Source organism: Bison bison, unplaced genomic scaffold (genome assembly GCF_000754665.1).
Source record: "Bison bison bison isolate TAMUID 2011002044 unplaced genomic scaffold, Bison_UMD1.0 scf7180017864499, whole genome shotgun sequence".
Lineage (NCBI taxonomy): Eukaryota > Metazoa > Chordata > Mammalia > Artiodactyla > Bovidae > Bison > Bison bison.
In genome coordinates this window covers 3363627-3365010 of record NW_011495058.1, presented here as the reverse complement: position 1 = coordinate 3365010, position 1384 = coordinate 3363627, and the positions used below count along the sequence as shown (strand labels likewise).

General features: G+C 39.1%; 1 non-coding gene across 1 annotated transcript; it reads right to left on the bottom strand.

Moving 5' to 3' along the window:
- Positions 1 to 342: 342 nt before the first annotated feature.
- TRNAR-ACG lies at positions 343 to 414 on the bottom strand. Its single transcript has one exon. It is a non-coding gene; the product is annotated as a tRNA-Arg (tRNA).
- Positions 415 to 1384: the final 970 nt, after the last annotated feature.

Sequence of the window (1384 nt, the reverse complement as noted above, 5' to 3'; positions counted from 1 at the left end):
TCTTCAAAGTCATAGACAATATTTCACCTAAGAGCTTTCCGTATTGCACCAATTCAGAAATGATGTCTCCTTTTCTTACATTTTCAGAGGACTAAATATATCAGTTATAGTGGTACATTGGCTTGCCACTGCAAATTCACTATGGTGTGGTGCTAATCTTTGTGTCTTCACATCTTTTAAACGTGTAGCCAAGGGTAGACAACAAGTAAGGGAAAGGGAAGTCGCTCAGTCGTGTCCGACTCTTTGCAACCCCATGGACTGTAGCCCACCAGGCTCCTCCATCCATGGGATTTTCCAGGCAAGAGTACTGGAGTGGGATGCCATTTCCTTCTCCAGGAGATCTTCCCCACCCAGGAATCGAACCCGGGTCTCCTGCATCGTAGGCAGACGCTTTACCGTCTGAGCCACCAAGGAAGTCATTGTAACTACAATGTAAGACAACAAAGGTATATTTAAATTGAAGTTCATCTCATCTCCATTTCTACCTATATGGTCTAGAAAGAGAAAGCTTCAAGTTCATTTAGTTTACCAGGCATATTCTGATTTACCTGGCTCAATCAACAAGTGTGTTGCTTGTCCCTTTATCTTTTCTAATCCATTCAGGACTTGAGTAGGCAGTGGTAGGTGTTAGAGGTTAATTAAATGATTTTGAGGAACATTATGGGGTATTATTCCAGAAATGCCCTGATACCTAACCTGCCATCCAATCACTGTCAACTTTGCCCCTACTTCTATGTGATTTTAAAAATAAAGAGTAATAGAAAACTAAAAACCTTGCAAAATTGTATTAATAACGCCTCATTTCCCCCATATTCCCTAATACAAGTTTTTGGTGGGAACTGAGTTGGAACACAGGGCTTCCTCTCCTAATTTAATTCTATTTTTTTTAGGAATAATGCCTAGGTCTGGAAAGAGAGAGAGAGAGAAATTAAATCTTTTAAAAGGCTTTGAGTCTATTTCTTCACATAGCTATATGAAACAAGGGAGACATAAATGTTTCTGCTGAATGAAATAGAAATGTAAGTTAAATAGAAAGACAAAATATGAATCACTGTATTTTAATACATTAATTCTTCCAATTTAAGATTTCATCAGTGTAAATTTTCTTAAGGGCAAAAAAGAGTCAGGCAATGGAATGCAGGTCTTAGATAAAGCTTTGGGTCCAGCGGTTGATTGGGATCAGAGTTATGTTGGTTATAATGATGGGTCTGGGTTGTCAACAGCCTTAGAAGCAAGACAATAAGGCAGATCTGTGATTTACTGGTTGGGTTCAAGATGTGTATTTACTGGAGGGAGGCTGCTGCTTACAATCTGGGGTCATTAACCTGGTGACTTTCTGTGTTATGTTGTCGTTGATTGATTAGATTAAGGGGTGTTGTCATTG